General features: G+C 42.6%; 1 protein-coding gene across 22 annotated transcripts in view; it reads right to left on the bottom strand.

The window, feature by feature from the left end:
- NTF3 (neurotrophin 3) overlaps nucleotides 1–26,240 on the bottom strand; it is a 106,590-nt gene that overhangs the window by 3,524 nt on the left and 76,826 nt on the right. For 6 of the 22 annotated variants that reach the window (XM_042469204.1, XM_042469201.1, XM_042469203.1 and 3 more), the window contains 2 exons: nucleotides 23,433–23,534; nucleotides 23,220–23,306 (listed from right to left, as the gene is read on the bottom strand). The exons of 7 other annotated variants lie outside the window; for them this stretch is intronic. The gene's annotated coding sequence lies outside the window, so the exon portion shown is untranslated. 9 more of the 22 variants (XM_042469206.1, XM_042469205.1, XM_042469216.1 and 6 more) reach the window with 8 other exon arrangements.

Here is a 26,240-nt window from a genome sequence, read left to right as displayed (position 1 = left end):
CTTTGAGTTATGGCATATACCACTCTCTTACAGACATGCCATCTAGAGTTACATTATAACGTTGATTTTAAGATAACTGCTTCTAGCCCACCTACAAGGCCAGAGATAATAAAAAAGGAAAAAAATAACCTATTCTAACAAAGAGATGATACTAAATTCTCTTCATCTATCATCATTCAATGTCATCTATAACCTGTTCTTCACTTATCTCTTCTTTAGCTTAAGACAGTTCTTTGAGAGTCATGAAATATAGCTTAGTTTTAGGTAGTTCGGCTCCTGTGATCATTTCAATAGCACTGTCTGAAGTATGATGTGGGGGAAGGGAATCAGATTCATTCTCTCAAATACTTTTATCAAGTCTCCATACTCACTAGGCACTTCTGGCTTTGTTGTAGGGGTGGCCACTTTATTCAAAATCTGTATGGTGATCTCAGCCCTGCATAACTGTCAGCAGCCTTTAGCCTATCATGCCCATCATGACACAGTCCAAGTTGGGACCAGGTACTAGGCCAATCCACCAGGGATTTCTAACTATGGGTACCTAATAATAATAATAATAATAATAATAATAATAATAAATTTTATTTATATACCACTTTTCCACAGATCAAAGCGGTGTACAGACAATTAAAACCATACAGACATTTCATAAAAGGATAAAATCCCATAATAAAACCATACAATTACAGAACTCTAAGCACAATCATTCACCTTCAAGGGTAAGCAGGGAATCGATGGCAACAGGGTAGATAACTTCATTCTTCAAGGGGGAAGGCTTGACAAAAAAGAAGAGTTTTAAGCCTCTTTTTGAATGTTTCTAGGGGGTTGTCAGATGGAGCTCCTCAGGTAGATCATTCCACATCCGTGGGGCCACCACTGAAAAGGCCATCTGGGGTGTGGCAACATATTTGGAAGGTGGAATTACCAGTAAGTTCTTCCCAGATGTTCTGAGTGTGCAGGGCGGATCATATGGGGAGATGCGGTCCCTCAAGTAACTCGGACCCAAGCCATGTAGGGCTTTATAGGTAGTGACCAACACCTTATATTGCGCTCGGAAGCGAATGGGCAGCCAGTGAAGATCTTTCAAGATAGGTGTTATATGGTCAAACCTGGATGCACCAGTGACCAATCTGGCTGCCATATTTTGTACTAACTGAAGCTTCCGGACTTGGTACAAGGGTAGCCCCATGTAGAGCGCATTACAGTAATCTAATCGAGAGGTTACCAGAGCATGTACCACAGTTTCAAGGTCCCTTTGGCCGCAGTTTGCGTATCAACCGAAGTTGATAGCAAGTACTTCTGACCATCGCATCTACTTGAGATGTCAACTGCAGAGATGAGTCCAGAAGTACTCCTAAACTGCAAACTTCGTCCTTCAGGGGAAGTGTGACCCCGTTCAGGACAGCTGGATAAATTTCCTTTCTAAGGCCTGGGGGACGTATCACCAGTACTTCCGTTTTCTCTGGATTCAGGCTGAGTTTGTTTTCCCTCATCCTGCCCATTACTGACTCCAGGCAGGCATTCAGAGGAGAGACGCCATCCTTAGTCACTGCATCAGTCAGGGACACAGAGAAGCATATTTGGGTGTCATCAGCGTACTGATAACACCGCGCCTCATGTCTCCGGATGATCTCTCCCAGCAGTTTCATGTAAATGTTAAACAAAGTGGGGGACAAAATAGCTCCCTGAGGGACACCAGATGTCATTTCCCTCTTAGAGGAGCAAGTGTCCCCTAACTGCACCATCTGGAATCTGCCCGAGAGGTAGGAACGGAACCACTGGAGCACAGTGCCCCTGATGCCCAGCTCTCTCAGGCGTTCCAGAAGGATACCATGGTCAATGGTATCGAAAGCCACTGAGATGTCCAAAAGCACCAACAAGGTCACACTTCCTCTGTCGATGCCCAGATGGAGATCATTGACTAAGGCAACCATGGCAGTCTCAACTCCATAACTCGCTCTAAAGCCAGTTTGAAATGGGTCCAGATAATCGGTTTCATCCAAGACTGCTTGGAGTTGGACGGCGACCGCTCTCTCGATCACCTTACCTAGAAATGGCAACAATGAGACTGGTCTGTAGTTATTCCTTACCAAGGGGTCCAAGGAGGGCTTTTTAAGCAACGGTTTAACTGTTGCTAGTTTTAGACTTGATGGAAATTTCCCCTCCCTGAATGATGCATTGATTATATGTTGTAACAGTAATGTAACAGCATCACCACCCTGGACGGTCAGCCAAGAAGGAAAAGAATCGAGAGAGCATGTTGTCCTCCTAACACTTCCAAGAAGCTTGTCCACTTCATCGGTATGAACAAACTCAAAGTGATCCAGTTTAATAGAGTCCACGGAAGCTCTGGATACCTCTTCTATAGTTTCTGTTGAAATGCCAGCGTCGAGATCAGCCCTTATCCAAGAGCTTTTATCTGCAAAGAAGTTGGTAAAATTGTCACAGCTGGTTCTAAAATAGGGTTCAGGGTGGGGCGAAGCTGAGTCAGCTCCCTGACCACCCTGAACAGCTCTCCACAGACGCAATACGCGCAGCATAGGAGTTCTTTGCTGCGTCCATTGCCACTCCATATGACTTCAAAAAAGCCTCATGGAGTGTCTTGTCGGATAAGCGCTGGTGTCTCCGCCAGCTGCGTTCTAGTCATTGTGCAGCCCGCTTCATTTCCCGGAGATCTTCTGTATACCATGGTTTTCTATTGGAAGCAGGCCGGAAAGGACGCTTAGGAGCGATACTGTGTATAGCCCTGGAGAGATCGTTGTCCCAGATGTTAGTCAGGGCATCAACAGAATCGCTGTCAGATCCAACCATAAGCCCTTCTAAGGCTTCTTGGAACCTTTTGGGTTCCATCTGCCTTCGAGGGTGGACCATCCTAATCGGTCCTCCACCTCCGGGGGAATTTGGGTAGTTGCCTTAAGTCGAACCTCAACCAGGTAATGGTCCATCCATTACCTACCTCTGCCCACAGAGCATCCCAGTCCGTACTAAAGACAACATCGAGTGTATTACCTGTGCAATGTGTCAGACCCGAGACTAATTGGGATAGGCCCATGGCCATCATGGAAGTCATGAACTCCCAAGCTGCACCTGTTAGATTTTGTGAGCCGGCCTTGAAAGGGATGTTGAGGTCTCCCAAAACCAGAAGTCTGGGAGACTCCAGCACTAGTTCTGAGACCAGCTGTGTCAGCTCAGCTAGGAAGTCTGTTAGCCCACGGGGTGGACGGTAGACCAACAGGATCCTCAGACTATCCTTAGCCTTCAAGGTCAGGTAAATACACTCGATGAAGTCCATTTTCTGGATGGGGTTCCTGGTTAAGGTGAGAGTATTTTTATGGACTAAGGCAACACCTCCCCCCTGCCCACATGTCCTGGTCTGCTCCCTAACAGTATACCCGGCTGGAAGAGCCTGTGCCCACACTGCATTGCTCTCACCCCCCACCCAGGACTCTGTAATGCAAGCCAGGTCACAGTTCTTCTCTTCCAAAAGATCGTAAATAATGTGGGTCTTATTCTTGATTGACCTGGTATTCCACAGGAGCAGAGACAGGGTCTGTGGTATGGTTGGGCTGACCCTCGGTTCTTTTGGGTTAGGAGGGTGGATGGAAGGCAGGATAGGTATTAAGCATCAATCCTGCCTTCCCTTATATCGTAAGTCCACCCTTCTACCGCTATATCTCCCCCTGCCCCACACTACTTCCATTGGAGCTCCGTCATGTAGATCTAAAATTAACGCAATCCCCCACTTCCCCACCAGATCATCCCTACAATACAACATTTCCCCACTGAAATAGCAACACAGTCAGTACCTGGAGGAGAGCCCACATTAGGCTCATTCCTCTCACCCTGTGCTCACCCACTACAACCCCACCCAACAACTACACACAACTAGTACACTACAACGTGGCTGCGCATGTGCACAGCTGTGGAGGTGTAGATGGTCCGGTGCTCCCACTCTCACCGACACGCCCCTCTCTCCCTCCACACAGCTGTTCCCGCATCTTTGGAGGTGTAGATGGTCCAGTGCTTCTCAGGTGCTGCACAGCTGCACAGGGGTCAACTCACACAAACCAAGTCCTGGGGCACAAAAACACAAGCCTGTCCTTGGGGTCAGAATGAAGGGGGAGCCGGCAAGCCGGCTTTAAGAAGTGCCACTCTCACCGATATGCCCCCTCCTCCTCCACACAGCTGTTCTTCAGGCAATCCCTGATGGAGCTGGGTCTGCCTGGTCGCTCCCTCTCAGGCCAAGATGACAGTTAAAGGAGGGAGGAGTCTCTTCCTTCAGGCAATCCCTGATTTCATCACCACTGGCTCATAAATTTCATTTCCTCTGTAGCCCAGTAAATGTGAGGATTATGAAATACGAGCCAGTTTAGTCCTAAAACTTTCACATGGGCTGCTGCATCACAAACTGCACAATTTCCACATGTATTGGGGGAAGTTAGCTTTATGAGAGGCTTGGGTAATCTTTTAGACTAGGGAGCACCAACATGTACCAGCACTAACTTAAAAACTACAGATTTTTGGTAAATTAAGGAATCTTTATCTAGAAGATAGATACTCAGGGTGCGAACACACACACACAAGATAGCAACTCAAGCATGCACACACAGCATAACCAAAAAAGAGAATAGAAAAATGTCCAAAATAGAAAAATGAAAACAAATATGAAGACCCCAAATGCAGCATGGGGTATAGAGAAGTGCATAACATTCACACACACACACACACCCCAAAATGTCATCCACATGATCATGTCATGATATTTTTGGACTTGGCAGGACTGCATACCCACCACACAATTTGCAGAACCAAAGAAAAGACACAATGGGTATGCAAAATGCAAACTAGGTGAGAGGGATTAGGCATAGAATCTATCAAGATCCCATCAATTTAAAAGATACCCAATCAAAAATAACCAAATAGGAAAAATCAAAGCTGGTACATAGTATTTTCTCATTACATATTTACACTCATTTGCCAAGGGGCGGTTGATGGTTGTCAGGGATATAAAGGATATAGAAAGTCAAAGACATATCATTACACAGTATTCAAAATTAATTTCAACTTCCAGTTGTGATGGCAAGGTGGAAAGCTGTGGGTGACAAGGTTTGTCACACACAGCTTGCCAAACACAGTTTCTCAGCATTCAAAAAAATGTGGAACTATGTAAATCTTCACTCTTGGAAGAGAGAGGACATTGAGGCTTGGATCCAGATATCTTCCAGTTCTGAGAATTACAGAGGTAATCTTCGGAGGGAATATTGGGATCATAGAGCATCCTTGAACCTGCAACTGATTTTAATAACTTTGTTCATTATTAACCAAACTAAATCTAAGAGCTCTGAAGATCTGGGATTACAAAGGTCTGCAATAATCAACAGAGGACATTAGATACATTAAAAGTTAAACAATGGTGAGTGATTTGATTATCTAAACACACAAGGCAAAGAGGAGAACCTGGATAAAACTGGAAGCAGAATCGCATTAGGAAGCTGGCAGATAATAACAACAGAGTGAGAGGCTTACATACTGGATTGACATTTCATAAGATTTGGCACCCATTTATTGCTGAATACATCCAGCAAGATTTAGTCTCTAGACATCCCCCAATTATAGCTAAATTTTTATGGAAAGATGTCTTTCAGGATCCCTGAATACACCTTTTATCTATAATTTTCAAGGCCTTATCTGGGTTATTGTCTTTATTTATTGTTGTTTTGGTGTACTGTTTGTTTTGTTTTAGAAAGTATTAATAAATTTTAATTAAAAAAGGAAGCTGGGAAGATAGAGACAAGAGAAAGAGAAGTGAAAGTGGAGAGAAATTTGGACATCTATATAAATAAAAATGTAAATGTTCATTTGTTCAAAAGTTCTTCACCGATTGCTTTGAAATTTTGATACAATGTTCCATTCGGATACACGCATGTTTTTATATACCTGCTATGTTTTTATATACCTACTATTATATAGATATCTCACCTGTGACAAGTAAACATATCTTTTTTTGAAAAACAGTGCCATCTGTTGGACATAACAGCAACACATGCTATACTAAATATTTTACAATTCCATTTCAATGTTTCCGATATACGACCCATTTATGATTTCCAAATTTCCAATTTTACTATTCCATCTCAGTGTTTCTGATTGCATTGTTAAATTGAATTTTCATAGATTTTGACTTATTTTCATTTTGATTTAATTATTTCATGTGACATTGCATTGCAGTTGAGCTGTGTCATTTACCATAGTGTTCATTTCATGAATATACTTTATTTTTTAATTTTTTTTTATTTTTTAACTGTTTTTATTATTTTTCAGTGCAATTGATGGTGGAATTGAGCTGTGTCGCTTGATCTGCGTTTGAATTGAAACATTTAATCAGTATTTTTTTTTGTTTTTCTTTGTTTTTTAGTTCTTGTTTTTTTCCTTTTTTTAATTTTTTGCAATTTTATATGTTTTTGTTATAACTTCCTTTCTTCTTTTTCAGTGCAATCAATCTGCTTTAGTTCACCCAAATAATGCCTCACAGAAGATCAAATTTAGGTCATCATACTCGTGGGGCAGAAGCAGTGTGATGAGTAAATGTTACTCAAACTGAGGAAGAACAGGCATCAGTGTACGATTGAAACAGACAAAGAATGGCTCAAATAAGTGCCGAGGAAGCAGGAGAGCGACGTGCAGCCAGACTTCAGGATCCACAGTTGTGAGCATGGTGATTGCATTCTGCAGCTTCAGATCTGTGTCATTCTCAGCAGAATGAATGCAACAGGCAGAGAGTGGCTGAAAGATGTCAATGAGAAACAGGAGATCAGCAGGGTGGAAAGGCTGGATGAGGGGGTGGCAAGGAAGAATAAAAAGCATCTCTCCCACCTGCTGCCACTTCTCTTCCACCATTCCTTCCCACCCCCTCCCCAAGAGTTATGCATCCTGACCATGGGGGGAGAATGGGGATATTATTCTGCTCCCTTTTGAGTGGGTTTTGCAGATGTTAAAAGGATATCACCACCAGTATTTTGACTGGGAAAGAAACAGACAAGTCTCCTTGGAAGGTGGCAGTGGGACCCATTTCACTCTACCCAATCACTTCTGAGTTGCTGCTTCCCCTGGAAGCATGCAAGGTAGAATGGACATACTGTCCTGCTTACCTCTACTGAAGGCAGCACAGCAGGAGAATATGCAAAGGCGTAGTCCAGAGTCCAGTCCAAGGGTCACACAATACCAGTCAGTTAGTCACAGCAGAGGCAAGAATGTAGTCACAAGACAGATCCAGAGGTCAAATAACTTGAATCCAAGAGCAAGGAATACAGGAACAACAAGGCTGCAAGACTGGTTGTTGCATTTAAAAGGCCTCTGCTTCTCTCAGCTGAAACCTATTAGCTCTCCTCTTGGCTTCTAGCCTGGAAGACCTCCTCAAGGACTCCTTGACCTGCCTTCTCTCCACAGGTCCTAGCACCTGCAGCCTAGAGTCCATAGAGTCTGTTTCTCCCTCTGCAGCTTCCTGAACCTGCTCTGAGACTGCTGATACAGGCAGCCCCAGATCTGCCTCTGTCTCACCCTCCTCCATTTCTTCAGAGTCTGTCTCTATGTCAGGCCCAGGGTAGTCCATGACACCACTCCCCTTCGTATCATCCTCTCCCTCCCCCAGCCAACGGGGGATAACTGCGGTGAAAGGCACAGACCAAATCAGGAGGATGGACCATCAAGGCATCTTCCCAAGACCGTTCCTCTGGCCCATACCCTGGGCAGGGTACGGGCCAGAGGAACAGTCTTGGGAAGATGAAGTACTGGAGCCAACCACAGTATCTCTGGGAGTCCAGAGTCTGGGCCACTTCGATAGTGGAACGCACTCCCTCAGAGTGTGGTGGAGTCTCCTTCTTTGGAGGTCTTTAAGCAGAGGACAGGATCAAAATTCAAAATGACCTGAATAGACTAGAAAACTGGCCAAAAACTAACAAAATGAATTTCAACACGGAGAAATGTATGGCCGCCCATATTGGGGCTATGCTTGACTTGGACTTTGCTACCCAACACCATGTGCCCTGTCAGCTGCTGCCTGAGCATCACCCAGTGGAGACCATTGATGGTCGCCTCTTGAGTTTGGGACCCATGACCTGCCAAATGGCGGTAATGACCCTGGAGATCCAGGGCCATGTGGAACAGGGCTAGTTCCTCTTGGCAAAGGTTCTGCACTTCTCCTTGGTGCTCGACATGCCCTGTATCACCAAATACAACCTTCACATTTTGTGATCTCGCTAGAAGTACTTTTTGCTTCAAAGTTCTGCCAGGAGCACTGCTGGCCCGAGCAACTGCAGGCAACCATGGTCTCCAGCCAAGAGCCACCTCCTGTGGAGCTGTGGACGTCTTCGATACAGAGGAGGCAGACTGCTTAGCTTTTCATAGGGTGTATCACTGCATCATTAACTTGGTCCCTGGGGCTCCTATCCTGGTGGGGTGGATTTATTCCCTATCTGAGGCAGAGTTGGTAGAGTTGAGAGACTTCCTAGAGAAGAACTTAAGTTGTGGCTTCATCTGTCTGTCCATATCTCCTGTTGTGGCTCCTCTGCTCTTTGTACACAAGAAGCGTGGCGAACTCCAGCTATGCAACTACTACTGAGCATTGAACAAGATTACGATCTGGAATTGATACCTACTGCCCGTCATCCCAGAGCTTCTGGAGTGGTTGCACCATGCCCGAGTATTAAACAAGCTAGACCTCCGAGGGGCCTATAATTTGGTGAGGATCCAAGCCGGCGATAAATGGAAGTCAGCCTTCCAGATGAAGTATGGGCACTTTGAATATACTGTGATACTCTTCGGCCTGTGCAATGCTCCCGCTGTTTTCTAGCACTTTGCTAATGATGTTTTCTGCAACTGTTTCTGCAACTACTTGGACCACTTTGTTGTGATCTACTTGGATGACTTCTTGATCTACTCCCCAAACAGGTGGCTCACGATGCTCATATCGTTGTGGCATATCCAGGAACATTGACTTTATGCCAAACTTGAAAAGTGCGCCTTTTACCTCCCCACCTTAGACTTTCTGGGGTATCGGATCTTGTTCCAGGGGATCGAGATGGACGCCGCAAAAGTGGAGGCTGTGACTTCCTGGCACTCTCCCAGAAACCGAAAGGTGGTCCAGTGGTTTCTTGAATTCGCCAATTTATACCGGAAATTCATTCTGAAATATGCGGACTAGATGGCTCCGATTTCCCAGCTCCTCTGTGGGACGGTTTCTTTCTGGTGGATCACTGTGGCAGAGCAGGCCTTCCAGCAGCTGAATCAGCAGTTCACCTCAGCACCACTCCTTCAGCACCCCGACCCCAAGACCCTCTGTCTTTTTACCTGAGAGAACACCAATCTAGGAATCTCCAGGTCCTCCAGTGCAACTCTATGGTCCACACCTGCCAGAGGTTGATCATAGAATCCTGGAGGAATACAAATGCCTCCAGCAAATCTCTATGGTCAACTTTTGGCAGAGGACCTAGAAATTTCTAGAGAGAACGTATTAACCAAAACTGCAAATAATCAAATCTACAAAAGTCAAAAACGCAAATGTGAAGGGCCAACTGTAGTAGTAGTAATAGTAGTGAGATAAAATAACTTGATAAAATAATAATTGCAAAATACAATTATTAATAATTGTTAAAAACAATTTCAGATACAAATTCAAGGTCATGTTATACACATATCAGTTTTCACCAACCAATTGGGAGCGTACTTTACATAAAATGTAACAAGACTTACAGGGCCAATTGTATTTGATGCACTTTAGGATTTTAAATCATGAGTTAATTTTAGGGAACCCTCAGCAACAAAATATATTTAAAGGGGGTCCCTGGTAAAAGAAAACGATTAAGAACCACTGCTATAGAATTGGTTGAACACTGTGAACATTGTGTTGTGTTAGATAGTTCCGCAATCTAATCAGGCATTGCTCTTCTTATGTTCTTAAAGCAGCCCTCAAATCTGAAGTATCAATAATTTTTTTGTGAATTTCTAAAAGAACTTTTACAACTAAATGGGAAAACAAAAGAAGAAAAATGTGGCTTATGCAGAATCAAAGTTTTTGGAAGACTGAGAGATTTTTTGCCTTATTAAACAAACACAGGCACACGCACGCACACACACACACACACAGAGAGAGAGAGAGAGAGAGAGAGAGCCTCTTCCTGCTTTTACAAGTTATAGGTTGCTTCTAATAATAATAATAATAATAATAATAATAATAATATTTATTTGTATACCGCCCTCTGGCAAACCAATCCGGGCGGTTAACAACAATAAAATATAAAATGACAATTAAAAACACTTTATCCCTCCCCCCCCCCTTAAGACAGTATTAAACAGTATAACATATTAAAACACATTATCAATGCATAAAACAACAATTAAAAACTAAAAACCCTGATATCCCTCTGTTGATCCTCAACCATCACTAAGATGGGGCCACGGGAGGAATGAGGGAATCAGGGAACCTGGGCCAGGATGGTTAATCTGGAAAGGCCTGCCGGAAGAGATCCGTCTTGACCGCTTTTTTAAAGCTGTCTAATGATGTTATCTGACGGATCTCATCCGGCAGGTCGTTCCAGAGTTTGGGGGCGACAGCAGAGAACGCCCTCTGGGAGGTCGCCGCAAGCCTAGATTTTAGAGGCTGTAGTAAGTTCCTCCCAGAGGACCGGAGAGCGCGGGGAGGATTGTACGGGAGGAGGCGGTCTCTAAGATAGCTTGGACCCAAGCCATTTAGGGCTTTAAAGGTGATAACCAACACCTTGCACTGGGCCCGGATGCTGTGTTGGTTGATCACACTATCACTACAGGACCAAAATGAATTTTAAACCATAGGACTCATACCCACTGACAGTATAACTCAATTTCTCATCCAGCTTCGCTGCATGTTAGAAATTGATTCTAAAAGGCCCTTGATTTCCACTACAAACAAGATTTTCCTTATCCCAGAATAAGCGGGGTGTGGGGGTGTGGCATGATTCTTGTTTCCATTTGCGCCACTTCATATGTCAATCATCCGATGGGAGGAGGGGGAAGGGAGGGAAGCCAGCTGTCATCCAGCAAAGCACACACACACACACCCCACTTCTCTCCTGGTCAGTTGCTGCTGGGGCTGCAGCTGAAGCCATGGCCACAGCTCGGACTGCTGGGGGAAGAAAGGAGAAGGAGGAAGGAAGGAAGGTACTCAGGAGGAGGAGGTGTGTGTGGAGATAAAAGATGGGAGGTCTGCTGAGAGATGAAAGGAGGAAGGAAGGAGGAAGGAACAGGAGGTGTGCATGTGAGATGAAAGATGGGAGATGAAAGGAGGAGGAGGAAGGAAGGAGGAAGGCGGTGGTGTGATCTGATATTGCGGTGGAATCCCTTTTCCTGTAGTTTCATGCATTGCTCCATATTCTAGTTTCTGGAGTAGCAGAAAACAAGCTTGCTCCATCTCTTCAAATATTTAAACATGCCTATCATGTCACTAACCATACCCAACTCCCTAAGCTATTCTGCATAGGGCATGATTTCTAGACCTTTCATCATGTTGGTCGCTTTCCTCTGAACATCCTCAATATCTCTGGTGACCAGAATTGGACACAGTATTTCAGATGGCATCTGACCAAAGAAGAATAGGGTGGTGCTATTACTTCCCTCAGTCTAGACACTACACTCATATTGAGGCAGTCCAGGATCATATTGGCTTTTCTAGCTGCTGCATCACACAGTTAACATTTTCAACTTGTGAGCTCTTAAGTATCCTAAATCACTTTCACATGTTCTGGTGTCAATCCAGGTGTTCCTCATCCTATATATGTGAATTTCATTTTTTCGGCCTAAGTGTAGTAGTTTTCATTGAAAATCATTTTTATCACCTCCAGACAGCTTCAATGGGGCTTAAGGCTCCCTGCACTGGGGTGAAGAAAGGAGAGGGGGCTGTGTTTCTACTTCCTGCTCAGTCCCCTGAAGTAGGTACACTGTGCAGCAGTTACCCTGGTTACAAAGGAGAGGGAGAAGAGAAAAGGGAAAAGGAAGGAAGGTGGGTGGGCAGGCTAGGGGAGCTCCCCCCTCTTGCCACCATAAGGGCCTGGATGGACCAATGGGTGTATAAAGGCTGTGCCAGCGACACAAATCCTAGAAGTATTCTAGGATTCGCCTCCGGGCGCAATACAAGGTGTTGGTAATTACCTATAAAGCCCTAAATGGCTTGGGCCCAGGGTACCTGGAGGACCGCCTCTCTCCGTACAATCCGCCCCGCGCACTTCGATCTTCAGGGCAGCTATTGTTAAAAGTTCCAGAGGTGAAATATAATTCCACCTCTAGGAGGGCTTTCTCCATCTCAGCCCCCAACCTCTGGAACGCGCTGCCCTTTGAGCTCCGCTCAGCCACCTCCCTACCCCAATTCAGGAAGGGGTTAAAAACCCATTTATTTGAACAAGCCTACCCTGACCAGTAATTCTCCCCCCCCCCCCATGTCAGCATTGTTTTGCCGACATGTTATTTTATTATTTTTATTGAATTGTTTTTAATGTATCTTATCGGGTTTTGTATAATTTGTATTCTTATTCCTGTTGTTCACCGCCCTGATTTTATAGAAGGGCGGTATATAAATAAAATTTTATTATTATTATTATTATAGAAGTAGCTCCATTTCGGAGCTCCTTCCAGGGCCGCGAAAAAGGCTTCCCAGCCGCCCTCGCGCAGTACAAGGATGTCACGTCCGCGCCATCCCGTTTGAATGGCACTGCCATTTTGCACGTACCATGTACGTACTAGGGTTGGGGGCATCTAGAAGAGACACCCCCGGGCAACCCTAGTACGTACACGGTACATACTTTAGGCGCGTGTGTAACACGCCACTGTCTCATTTAATCAAGCCTAGTTACATATATATATTTTGTCCAAATCACCTTTATGTGTAAGGGAGCCATATTTTTTTTCCTGCCTTCCTGGTTCCTGAGACTAAATGCAACCTCGGTGGATATTTCCTCACAGAAAGTGTTCTATTTCCAGTGTGGCTAAATGTGAAATGCATCTTACATTTGTACCATCTAAGATCAAAGTCATAGTATTTGCAATCAAATGTAAATTGCAAATAAGAAAAGTTGTCATTATTCAGATGTAATTCACCTCTTCTCTTCTTGGTCTTCCTTTAAAACTCTAATTTAGTAGCAGAATGTCCAGACTGAAAATTGGCAGCTGATTATGGAGCATCTGCACAGACGCTAAGCCTGAGGTGAGGCAATATTAAGAGAATGGAAGATGTCTTAGTCTTTGGCAGAAAACTAGCAACCTAAACACTGAAATGTGGTACATCTGGAGAATCATTATTCTGTGCTGAGATATTAAAAGACAAAGAATAAATTGTAAAGCAATGATAGCTAACCAGGCGTCTGGGGATCTAAAACTTTCGCTTATACACATTTTATTAAAGCTAAAGAAATATATTTTGGGTAGGAAACGGATATGAACCTGAAAAGGGGAAATGGCATCCAAAGGAAGTTTCTCTACGTGTGTGTGTGTGTTAGGGGTGAGAAAAGGTGTTCATTACCTGCCAAATCATATGAGATGGAATCTTTCAGTTATTATCAATACAGAGGGGCATTACCTACAATCAGAGCAAACTGCCTTCACATGTCACTGCTTCTTGCAGTCTTATCTCCTTACATGTTCAGCACAGGGATTTGTGTAAGTTCTTCAAAAGACAGACAGTTTTTACTGTCACTGAGAGTAAAAATAATTACATTTTATTATTTAAAAACAGCAAATCTTCAATTTTAATTTCTAGGTTTGCTTCATATATCTATATGCTTTCAGATAAATCAGAAAGCTTACATAGTTCTGGTGTGGATAAGGCTGTCCCATGACAGTATTGTGTTTTACTCAATTCACAGGAACATTTTTTTTATTCAGTGGGTTTGTACCAGACATAACAGTCCTCACCACAGAATGAACCATGTGTTCAATATTTGGTAACTGCTTTTCCTTGCAAACCAGAGCAAGAAGGATATAATCTGAAGAAGACAATGCATGGGAGGAGATCAGATACCCCCTTCCCCACAAATCTGTTTTCCATATCCCACCAGCTGCTTCCTCAGCTCCCAGGTTCAAAACTCAAGGAACTCCTATAGCAACAAATGCAAATGGGATTAATATATAAAAAAAACAGTGGTAACATGGAAAGGTCAAATGCCATCCTTCCATTTGTTGATCCTCTGTTTAAAATCACACCTGTCACATCTTCAAAGCATGAGCCATACTTTAAAGAAATTCAGGGAGCCATGTTGTTCCAACCTGCTTTCTCATATTTGTGTAAGATCTATGTTTAATTGGTATGTTTAAAAATGTTAGATGACTTGGCAAAGAGCTCCATAATTTTACATGTATAGATATCAAAGCCTTTGAACTGGGACTTCTACATGGCGTTGTTAATGCAATCTGAAGATGTTAGATGACCATTATTTAAGCAGATTTCAGGATCTATTTTTTCAAAGGTTCATGTATGGCAAGATGCCAAAAGTGGCACTAAAGGGTGTCTGAAGCAGTCTTCATCCTTTTCCCATTCTACACCCACTTTTAAGTCCATTATAAATATAAATATAAAACACAATTTAATTGGTAATAAAATATTTTTCCTATCTTTTACATTTGTGAAGTCCCTGCATTTGAAGCATTTAAAGCAAATTTGAACATTCTTCCATGAAGAATGCTGAAGTGAATCATAATCCTATGCCAACATGTGACTAAACAGGCAGTAGAATCCATCTCTACATGAATTACTGGACAGTGTCTTTCCCTGTTGCCTAACAGTAGTAGAAAAGATGGAGAAGATATTGGATAATAGGCCTCTTTTAGTTCTGCATAACTCTTTCTTCTAACTTAATTTCTGTCTAATGCTCATTTGCCTAATGCTAGATCCACCCCTGCAGGAAAATGTTTCCTTAAAAAAAACCTTTAAAATAAATCTTCAAATTAGAGATTCTCACGCTCCTCCACTCCACTCAGGACCACTTGAAAACTGTAGTAGAGGTGTCATAACAGACCATTGAAGAAACATTTTTGTTGTGGTTCTGCAAATCATGTTATATACATAATTCTGTTTAAGTCAAGGGAGACATATAATTCCTTTTTTAAATATTTGTGCAAAATTTTGTGGTAGTTGAGAATGTAGCATGTGTGTCAGTTTTAGTCAGGTTCAGTATTCACCTTGCTTCTCAGTTTGGACTTGAGTGTGGTGAGGTTTGTGCCAGGTTTGTGCCAGAGTTTTTTAAAAAAGCTATCTTTTGATTGTCAGAATAACATAAATTTGACTACAAGGCCAAGTACATATATTCTCAACTTTTCAACAGTTTTCCTGCAGATTCAAGGACTACTGCTTAGGAACCTTTGTAAAAAAATATGAAAAGACTTCCGGTTATAATGGCACCCTGACCGGTTGCTTGGCTAAGGAGATCATGGCTGAGCAGTCATCCAGTGCTGTGAATCCAAAGGAATAATACCCCTAACATGATTCCGATCACACACACACACACCACTCATTTGGGATCAATTTCCAGCCACCAGTGTTGGCTAAGAAGTTATTTTTGGTCAATGCAGATGGTGGCTGAGAGGATCAAAGAGCCACCATAGCAATGCTGGCTGCAGCCAACCCTAAGCTGAGGCAATAAAGTGGTGCCACTAACATGTTTTTAAAACAAGAATATTATGAAGAAATTTGTTTACCAGAAAAAATCAACTGGATGTGAAGGTAGAAAAAATGAGATCTTATTTAGATGGATAATAAATACTTCACATCTCAGAAGAACAACAAAAAAACTTTTAATGCACCAATTTCTGTAGCAACACAGAACTGCAAGTCAGGGAAAGCTCCCAGATCAGCTGGTCCAAGGCATTATATTACAAAGAAATGTAACATTAACTTATTTTACTGCTGCATAAAATGCTAAATGAAGCAATGAAAGAACAAAGACCAGAATCATGGAGTAATGCAAATGTTTGTTTAATCCCTAAAGAAGGAAAAGATCCAAAAGATCTACATAATTATAGTCCAATCCCATTACTAAATGTGGATTATAAGATTTTTGCAAGTATATTTGCTGAAAGAGTGAAAATTATTTTAAATTCAGTAATCCACGAAAATCAGAATGGCTTTGTTCCTGGAAGATTGATGAAAGAAAACATTAGAATGATGGTTAGAATGCTATGCAAAGAATCCAGAAAAAAGAAAGTGGCCATTATTTTTGCTGATGCCAAAAAAGCTTTCAATACAGGCAATTGGAAGTTTATACTTGAAATCTTAAGAATGGAAATGGGCTCCATTAATGGAGCAAACTATATATGGAAAGCAGATGGCACAAGTTATAGTTAATGAAGAAAATATAAAATCAAATAACATCAAAAAGGAACTAGATAGGGTTGCCCTCTTTCACCCATGATGATGATGATGATGATGATGATGATGATGATGATGATGATTAATTTCCAGGATATATATCCTGCCTTTCTCCCACAATGGGATTCAAAGCGGGTTATAATATTTTAAAATGACAGAGCTAAAACAATGATTACAAAGTTTATTACTATAACGGACGTTTTGAACAGAGCAATTAGAAATAAAAGTAATATCAATAGCATTAGAATCAAGGGACAACTTTACAAACTGAAGGCATATGCAGATGATCTGATCATCTTCTTAGAGGACCCCCTGGATAGCATAAGAATTATTGCAAATTTTAAATGACTTTGGAGAAAATTCTGGCTATAAGATAAAGAAAAACCAAAATCATAACAAAAATATAACAAAAAACCCCAAGAAAAACTGCTCCATGCAGAATCAGGATTGATAATAGAAAAGAAGGTCAACTGCTTGGGACTATGGATTACAAAAGGAACCTGGATCATTTTGAAAATAATTATAAACATATATGGAAAGAATAAAAAAGGATTTGATCAAATGGTCCAAACTTCAATTGTTGTTTCTTGTCCAGATCACAAATATCTTCCTGTTGCCACGTGGCCAGAAGGCGGAGAAGCCTGATCACAGAGCATTGTTAGGTTTCATGCTTGTTAGCAGTTGATATCAGCTCAATAATCTTCCTGTGGTTATAAGAACTGGACTAACAACTAACTGGACTGCAAATTATAAGAACTGGACTATCATGAACTAAGAAATGTAAGAAATGTACAGAAACAATGGAGGAGCACTTCACTTCCTAGATACATTTAATGAAAGGAAAGCTGTTTGCTTGTGTGAGCTGAGAGAAGCAGGAGGCTTGCTTGTTTGTTCATTAGTTTTTATTGTTCTTTTGTTGGCCCAGGTGCTCTACTGAGCAAATGGTCTCAGCGAGATTGGGAAGGAGAAGAAGTAATTTGGGGACTTCTTTGGGAGAGGAACTAGCAGCCACTAGCTGTCTATACAGTTACAGCCTCAGTCCATTGAGCTTGGCAAGGCCAACAGGCATTTAATGGGTAGTTTAGCAGAAGAAGCTTGATTTTTTGTTTCAGACTCAAGACTACTGAATATGAATTGTTAGGGGACTACTAAAGTGACCTGCAACACCTGTAGTCTATTTGTATTTTTGCCAGAGAATGTGAGCAGTTACACCTGCAGCAAATACAAGTTTGTTGCACTGTTGGAATAGAAGGTTCAGCATATTAGGGAGCCTGAGGTTTCCTCAGACAGAGTGGAGCAAACTGTCCTGGATGAGGAACACACAGGGCATGTCCATGAGGAAGATATTAGTTCCCAAACACAGGTGGTACACATTTGGAGGAATGTCCTACATAGAAGTAGAAAGATCAGGGATTATTCTGAGTTTGGAGCTATAAAATCACTTCAAAGCTCTATCCCTTATCAGAATTGATGAGGAACAACAACAAGGGCAACAGTGCCAGTCCTCAGAGAATTATAGGTGATCTTGGAAGATTCGGCATATGTAATGGCCCCTGCCATTTAAAGGAGACATGTGGTGGTGGTAGGGGACTCCCTGCTGAAGGAAACAGAACCAGTGATTTGCATGTCTCAAGAGGTGTAGAGCCAAAATTCATGATAGGCTGACAAAATTCTTCAACCCCACTGACTATTACCCCTTCTTTTTGGTCCATGTGGAAACCAATGACATTCCCAAGATGTGAGAAAAGAGTAGTGGAGGTGAACAATTGGCTTTGCAGATGGAGTCACTGGGAATATCAACAATTGGCTGCAGAAAAGTGCATGGGTTAGGGGAGCGGCATGTGGAGATTCCATGTCTTCCAGTGCAGGGCAACTAGAGAATAGTGGTCATGAAAAGATAAGTCTAAGGACTTTATCACACAGGGAAAATTAGAAGGTTAAACTGGTCACAATGCAGATTCATCCAGGTCATGAGGGACAATTTCACAATTGCTTTTCAGATGCTGCTGCACACAAACAGGTTAGAATCCAAACAAAAAGTCAAGGAATAGGCACTTTTGCAAAAATACCAGGTTTTCATTTCCAGTTAATTCACGAATTCACTTTCTTCATGTAATTGCAGCAGTCTGAAAACCACATGCTGGATTCTCCCTGTTCCCAGATTTTCCATGGTTCCTTTGCTGTGCTGAGGAGAGGGAGGCAGCCTTGTTCTTAAAGGGACATACACACAACACACACATATCTTTCCATTGCACAGGTGGTCTTGTCCTGTTGCATCCTCTAAGCCTTAAGTCTAAAGGAACAGCTGGTGAGGGCAGAGAGAGGACTTTTGGAACTCCTCCTGTACGGGAGGGAGAAATGGAGGATATGCCCTGGAAAAAGGAAGGCATTCGGGAGTTTCAGCCCCTGTTGAAGGCAGGTTTATGGACCAGCCACATTCTTTTTCTCTCTAGAGTGTGTGTGTGTGTTTCTGTGTGGTTTTATGGAAGTTTGCAAAGGGAAACTTCAGCCTTCCTTCCTCTAAAACAGCTTCTAGGGCAAAGAATATTTCCCTCCCTGATCCCCTTCCCTCTCTGGAGCATGTGTGTGTGCATGCACAAAAAGTTATTTCCAAGCTAGTAATGGGATTTGTCCTCATCTGTCTGAAACCCAAATTTGCTTTCTACACACTTTCTTACATAAGTAATGTGCTTTTCACCTGTTGTGGTCTGTGTGTGATAATCATTATCGAATTTACTTGCTTTTCTGGGATGTCAACATTTTAAGCATTTTTGGGATGGAAACACATAGGTCTCCATGTGATTAAGTCTTAATATTGCATCTCCAATAACAAACCACTGCAAGAGATTTCAGATACAGGCCATAGGTACAATGACAGAGAAGCAAATGAGGCCATTGGCACTAAATAAGAATTCTGCACCCCAAATGAACATTTATTTCAGTCCCCAAATTTCTAACATTGCAGTCAGCTAAAACTTCATTTGACCACATAGTTTAGTCATTCAAAGAAAGGGGGCAGACAATGTCACAAAAGAAATGCTAACACAGAAAATATGAGCACCGAAAGAGTATATTTTCAATAGCTCACTTTAGAAGTCAGAAGAACATTCGAATGACAGAATCATATATTTGGAAGAGACAAGGGCCATCCAATCCAACACCCTGCCATGCAGGAACACAGAATCAAAGCACCCCCGACAGATGGTCATCCAGCCTCTGTCTGAAACCTCCAAAGAAGGAGACTCCATCACACTCTAAAGGAGTGTGTTCCTCTGTCGAACATATCTTCCTGTCAGGAAGTTTTTCCTAATGTTGAGGTGAATAGAATCCTAGAATCCTAGAATTGTAACGTTGGAAGAGACCACAAAGGCCATCCAGTCCAACCCCCCTGCCATGCAGGAACTTTCTATCCCCCTGCCATGCAGGAACCACACTGTGAAGGAGTCTTTTCCACTGTCAAACAGCCCTTACTGTCAGGAAGTTCCTCCTAATGTTGTGGTGGAATATCTTTTCCTGTAGCTTGCATCCATTGTTCCAGGTCCTGTTCTCTGGATTAGCAGAAAACAAGCTTGCTCCCTCCTCAATATGACATCCCTTCAAATATTTAAACAGGGCTATCATACCAACTCTCAACCACTGGAAATTGATTCTGATCCTCATTGGATGGATTCCAGTGAGAAAAAAGCAGAGCAAATGTAAAAAAAAAAAAACACCACGGGGTATCCCGACACTACGTTTTTGGCCGTATTCTGCCAAGTAATCGATTCTGATGAGATTCCAACAGGTGGGAATGCCAGATCAGAATCGATTGTGACAAATGACAGAGGGCTGTCACCATCCCTCCCCACCAGAGACATCCCCAGTGCTGTTTTTTGTTGTTTTTGTTGTTTAAAAAATAAACTTTGAAAAATCGCTCTATTGTTGAAGCAGTCACTTGCAAAGTGGTTGCTATAGCAATCTAGCAATTTTGTGATAAGTTTTTTTTAAAGAAAAGGGGGGTTCTGTACACTTCCTCCTCCTGGGTCCTTTGACCTTGCCTCCATCTTCTCTGGTCTTGTCCTCCGTTTTGTCATCGTCATCCTCCTCCTTTTTCCCCCCCAACATGGCATGGCCCTCCTTCAGGGCTGAGAGAGTGTGTCTTGCCCAGGGTCACCTCCAGTGGGTTTCCATGGTGGAGGCTGATGCGAGGGCGAGGAGGAAGACAAGGCAGCACTGAAGGGGGCAGCAGAGGCAGCAGGGGCCCCTGGAAGGACACAGTCTGAAGAGAGGCCAGAGAGGGTGCTGGGGGCTGGCCTGATGACTCCACCACCAGCTCCTGGCAATCCTCCTTCCCAGGCTGGCCTGGCTCCCTTCTCCTGAGCCCCAGCAGAGGCTGGCCTAGCTCCCCTCGCCCCCTCTCCATAGGAAGTTACCTGGGAAAGAGCTGTCTGGGAGAGAGCCAGGGCAAGAGGAGGCCTCGCCTTGCTCACTCAGCCCTGGAAACCCACTGTGTGGATTTGGGTGAGTCACGCTCTCTCAGCCTCAGAGGGATGGCTCAGAGCTGAACCTCCCAATTCGGATGCCCCTGGGGATGAGGCCAGCCAAGTGGGTGTCTGGCTGCGTCTGGCCATGCTCACCAGGAGCCCCCTGCCTCGTCACCCGGCTCCCAGGACACAACTTCCCCAGCACCCCAGACTGGCCTCCGCCTCCGCCTCCTCCCCAGTGGGGATGACAACAGTCCCCAAAAAAGAACTGATCCCACTATGAACAAGGGACCTTTTACATTCAAACCCCAAATCAGAGCGAGGGCAAATCATGATGCTAATCAAACAATAAGCGGGAATGGGCCCGTAATCTTTCATTTTTGCACCCAAAGTGTAGTCCCTTACATTTCTCCATGTTGAAATTCACTTTGCAAGTTTGGGCCCAGCTTTCTAATCTGTCCAGACTATTTTGAATTTTGATCCTCTCCTCTGGGGTATTAACTATTCCTCCTAATTTGGCATCATCTGCAAATTTGATACGCATACCCTCTATTCCTTCATCCAAGTCATTGATAAAGATGTTGAGCAGCACTGGGCCCAGGACAGAACTATGTGGCACCCCATTGGTCACTTTTCTCCAAGATGATGAAGAGCCATTGCTGATCAGCCTTTGGGTTCAGTTAGTCAACCAATCACAAATCCACTTAACAGTTGTATTGTCTAACCCAGATTTTACTAGCTTGTTTGCAGTAATATCATGGGGGACCTTCTCAAAGGCCTTACTGCAATGAAGATATGCTATATCCATAGCATTCCCTTCATTCCTCCCTCCATAACTGTCATCTTTCGGCCTGTGAGGGAGTGAATAGGCTGGCCCAGCATCATCAGGGGCTGAAGATAGAGCACCCTCCCTCCATAACTGTCATAACTGTCTATTCTGTGAGGGAGAGAATAGGCTGGCCCAGTTCCACCAGGGCTAGCCTGAAGAAGAAGAGCCCTCCCTCCAGTCCATCTGCCTTGGTCCAGGCCTCAGAGGGAGAGAAGAATGCTGGACCTGATCCCCTCCCCCCCTCACTATTCCCTTTTCCTTTTGTGTCGTGTCTTTTAGATTGTAAGCCTGAGGGCAGGGAACTGTCTATTATCCCCTCTGTTGTAAACCGCTCGGATTCCCAGTGATAGGGCGGTATATAAATAAAACCTATTATTATTATTATTATTATTATTATTATTAACTAGCAAGCTGGTAATTTTATCAAGAGAGAGAGAGAGAGAGAAAGAGAGAGATCAGATTAGTCTGGCATGACTTGTTTCTCAGAAATACATGTTGACTTTTGATGATTATAACCTTCTCTTCTAAATATTCAGATACTTTCTGTTTAATGATCAACTCAATAATCTTTCCAGGTATTTATGTCAAAAATAATATAATTTGATGCCAAGAAGGAATAAAAAGACAGATAAAATACACAGAAGAGTTATATAAAAGATAACAAAATGTAAGACATATGGAATGAAGAGCCATATCAAGATGAACCCTACATTCTAAAAAGCAAGGTGAGGCTGCAATAAGAGAAATGGTGAAAACCAAATAACCAAGAACAGATGGAAACAAATAATAGACATTCCCATCCACAAAAAAGGAGACATAAGAGACTGCAGGAACTATGGAACCATAGCACTAATCTCCCATACAAGCAAAATCATGCTAAAAAATTCTGCAACATAGACTCCAACCATACATGGAGAGCGAACTCCCAGAGGTCAAAGCAGGATTCAGGAAATAAAGATGCACTAAGGGCCACACTGCAAACATACAATGGCTAATGATGCACACCAAGGAATTATAGAAGAAAATCAGCATGTGCTTTATAGACTATAGCAAAACCTTTGACTGCATAGATCATGAAAGGCTGTGGAACACCCTTAAAGACATGGGAGTATTAATGCATCTGATAGTCCTGATGAAGAATCTGTACTTAGGACATGAGACAACTGTCAGAACAGAAGACAGAGAAACAGAGTGGTTCCCAATTGGCAAAAGGGTCAGACAAGGCTCATCTTATCACCCTAGTTGTTCAACTTATATAAAGAACATATTGTAAGAAAAGCAGGCTGCGAGACAGAAGGAGGATTGAGAATAGGAGGAAGGAATATTAACAATCTAAGATATGCAGATGACACCATAATACTAGCAGAAAAGCTCACAGACCTGACCTGAAACAAACCAGAACCAACTACTGAGAAAGATCAAGGAAGAAAGTATAAAGGCAGGCTTACTGCGGAACATAAAGAAAACAAAAATAATGGCCATGGAGTATCTACATAATTTTAACCTAGACAATGAGAAAATAGAAATACTAAATGAATTCTCATACCTGGGATCAAACATTGACAGGAACAGGGAGTGCAGCCAGGAAATCAGAAGATTAAGGATGGCAGCTACGAAACAACTGGAAAAGATCCTAAAATGCAAAGATATATAACTGATCACAAAAGTTAGAATCATACAAGCCATTGTATTCTCTATTACCATGTATCAATGTGAGAGTGTTCAATTAAGAAACAAGATAGAAAGAAAATCCATTCACTTGAGATATGGTGCAGGAAAAGAGTGCTGTGGGTGCCGTGGACAGTCAAAAACACGAACAAATGGGTCCTAGAGCAGATCAAGCCAGAAATTTCCCTGGAAACTGAAATGAAAAAACTTAGGCCATTATATTTTGAACATATTATGAGAAGAGCAGACTCATTAGGGAAAAAAAACCCAATAATGGTGAAGGAATGTAGAAAGAGAGGAAGGCTGCATGCTACATGGATGGACTCTATCAGGAAGGTCACGGGTATGAATTTACAGGAACTAAGCAAAGCAGTGGAGGACAGGGAGTCTTGGAGATGTCTCATCTACAGGGTCACCGTGGTTTGAGATCAACTTGAGGGCAATTAACAACAACAAAAATTGTTTGGATCCTCCCCCCCCCCCCCTTTTTTTTTTTTTTTTTTAACATGGGGACGTTTGTTCTCCTCCAGTCCTGTTCTCCAAGAGTTCTCAAAAATTGTTACCAATGGCTTTGAGATTACATTTGCCAATTCTTTTAATACCCTTGGATGTAGTTCACCTGGTCCTGGCGACTTAAATTCATTTAGATTAACCAGGTATTCCTGTACTTCCTCTTTACTTATACTGTGCTGCTATTATGTCCTCTGCTCATTTTCCTCAGGTTGAGCACCTCTTTCCTTTTGTGAAAAGGCTGAGGTGTTTATCACACTGGTTTTTGGGGATTTTTGGAGCTCAGATCTTTTGTTTGAGCATCTCATTTAACCTGTATCTTTTCACTGGGGTATGTAATCTATTAACATTTAATGACATAATATTCCTATCAACCATTCAATCTATTCCCTTTCCCCTCATTTTTCGTCCACTCTCCTTTTCTTGCCCTCTGATCTGCTGTTTCCCTCCCCTCCCCTCCCCACTTTCCCTCTCCCTCCCTCTGCCACTTCTGAACTTAGGTTCAGAAGCAACATGAGGTCTTCCCAGCAGCTCGTTACCCAAGTCAGATTTAATTCCCTTTGGAGATGCGTTCTTCACTTATCCCCTTCCCTCCTTCTTATTTTAATCTTTATTACCCCATGTTTAATATTAATCAGGTCTATTTTAACTTTTCCTACTGCAATATTACAGCTGTTACACTATATAGACTTTCTTACAACTTTCCCAGAGAACGTCACAGTTTCCCCTTTCTTTCATGCTTCTCAACTGTCCATCACATTTCTCTCTTCTGGTAATCTCTCTTCCTTGTTTTTCCTTCTGATGTTCTTCATCTGCTTGGCCACAACTGCTTTATAGATTCCAGCCAGGATTCCCTCTCAACACTGCACCATTAGAATTTGTGTAATCCAAACTTCTGATGATCACTACTCTATGTTCCAAAATGTGTCTCCAATGCAAGTCTGAGACTGAAGTCAGGTTTATGAAAGTAGAAGCCAGATTGTGTGTGACTATACTGGTTCAGGTTATTCTTCTTCCCCAATGGCCTTTCTCCACTAACCTTGATTGATGATTTCCAGTCTATGTGGAAACAGACAGTGATGATTAAAATTTCATGACTGGTCTTCTCTCCAGATCTTCTGCTCAGCATGGGATATGATAAGGCTAAAGCAACTATCAAACAATGGGTGGTAGATAATAGAGCGACAGTTGGATCTAGCTAGCATTCCAACTTTTATTGCTAGTAACTCCAATAGTTACTTGACATCAACTATGGAATACTTAACAAACCCCAAAGTACCTAAACACTAGACATCCTTTACTTTGGCACAATGTCATGCCCTTCTCTCATTGTCCGCAGCTTGAGGGTGCTTCTGGACTTGTCATTTCAGCTATCTTCTCAGATTGATGCGACAGCCAGGAGTGCCTGTTATCAGCTTCGACTAATATGCCAGTTGCATCCCTACCTGGACCATGGCTAAGTCTGACCTTTCGGGGAACAGACACAGCTGGTGCACAAGCCTTAAGAGAGATTGGAGGGAGGCAAATATTGCCCCCCTTCTTCTAATGGGTAAAAAGAAAAAGGACCAAGAAAACTACTGACCAGTTGGTTTGATGTGAATACCAGGAAAGGTTCTAGATTAATAAACAATCTGCACACACAGAAAAAACTCTGTGATTGCTAAAAGCCAGCATGGGTTTTTAAAATACAAGTCATGCAAAACTAATTTTTTAATATATACTATTATGAGCTTGATAGCTGTGGATGTAGTATATCTTGATTTTAGTAAAGCTTTTGACACAGTCCACATGATATTCTTGCAGGCAAGCTGGTAAACTGTGGGCTAGACAGTGTTACATTTTAAGGTAGATCTGTAATTAGTTGACCGATTGAACTTGAAAAGTACTTTCTAGTTGCTATTCATCCTGACTAGTGGGGAGACTCCAGGTTCTGCCCTGGCCCCAGTGTTGTTTAGCATCTTTATAAATGATTGAGATGGTAGAATAGAAGGCAGGTTTATCAAGTATCTGTGTGTCTGTGTGCGCATGCATGCACACACACCTTCAAATTACCTGTCGACTTATGGTGACCCCATAAATTTCAAAAGGTTTTTTTAGGCAAGGAATGCTCAGAGGTGGTTTTGCCACTTCCTTCTTCTGAAATATAGCCTGCATCACCTTGGTACTCATTAGTAGTCTCCCATCCCAGGACTCATATTGCTTAGCTTTCAACAGTTCTAAACGTACGCCTGTCATCAGTGGTGGATTGGATGAAAGTAAAGGAATAGAAATTTAATCCTGGTAAGCCAGAGTTGCTCCTGGTCAATTGAAAGGCTAATTATGGGACAGGGATTTAACCTGTGGTGTATGGGATTGCACTCCCCCTGAAAATGAAAATCCACAGCTTAGG

This window comes from Sceloporus undulatus, chromosome 5 (genome assembly GCF_019175285.1).
Source record: "Sceloporus undulatus isolate JIND9_A2432 ecotype Alabama chromosome 5, SceUnd_v1.1, whole genome shotgun sequence".
NCBI classification, from domain to species: domain Eukaryota; kingdom Metazoa; phylum Chordata; class Lepidosauria; order Squamata; family Phrynosomatidae; genus Sceloporus; species Sceloporus undulatus.
This window is presented reverse-complemented; position numbering and strand designations above follow the sequence as displayed.